This window comes from Trachymyrmex septentrionalis, unplaced genomic scaffold (assembly GCF_001594115.1).
Source record: "Trachymyrmex septentrionalis isolate Tsep2-gDNA-1 unplaced genomic scaffold, Tsep1.0 scaffold19, whole genome shotgun sequence".
Lineage (NCBI taxonomy): Eukaryota > Metazoa > Arthropoda > Insecta > Hymenoptera > Formicidae > Trachymyrmex > Trachymyrmex septentrionalis.
In genome coordinates, this window is record NW_017305071.1 from 1,454,113 (window position 1) to 1,454,895 (window position 783).

A 783-nucleotide genomic window follows, 5' to 3' on the forward strand; every position below is an offset into this window, starting at 1 on the left:
TTTTAGCAAATAATCTGTCCTTTTTGGAAAGGGATATAATGTACCTATATAAATATATATATATATATATATATACACATTTCAATATAATTCTTAAGTTTATAATTAACACATGTCGACATTTAAAAGTTTTTAAAAAGTTTTAATATAATAATATGAAAGATATGCTGAGTTGATTTTTTTTTAAATTGTTTAATATTCAGTAAATGTATATTGCAGTATCATTGTGATGAAAAAGTGCTGTATACGACTGCGTTATTTATTTAACTTATGCTTTTGTATTATGTCAAACGAACAGTAAAATAACAAATATACAAAATAGTGAAATGTAAAATGTAAAACATCGTAAATGTATGTAAATTCAAAATTTTTACTCCAACATAAAATTTCCACGAAATATTGGACAAAAAATTAACAATTTGATAAAGAGTATCTTAAAACTACTATTTTATATTATCACATAATTAAAACTTACGCTAACAAACTTTTTTTCAATTAAATAATTAGTGAGGAACAATATGCCGACCCGAGATAAATCATACTGTTTTAGCAATTTTAACTTAATTAAATTAACTGTAACAATTGTTGTCATAATGCTTATAGACATTTGAAGGACTTAATTAGTAACGTTAGATTAAAGATAAAAAGGATTAAAAGTTTTAATGAACAACAAATAATTAAATATGTAAGCTATATCTATTTAAATACGAAAATTTGAAGATTTTGTTCTACTTGATACAATCTATCAAATAATTTTCCTTCGTGAATTAATTATTATTATAT

The 783-nt window shown here is 21.6% G+C and overlaps 1 protein-coding gene across 3 annotated transcripts in view; it reads left to right on the plus strand.

The window, feature by feature from the left end:
- The window catches only part of LOC108746866 (dynein heavy chain 1, axonemal-like), a 94,175-nt gene that overhangs the window by 73,738 nt on the left and 19,654 nt on the right, over positions 1-783 (plus strand). The gene's annotated exons all lie outside the window — the stretch shown is intronic.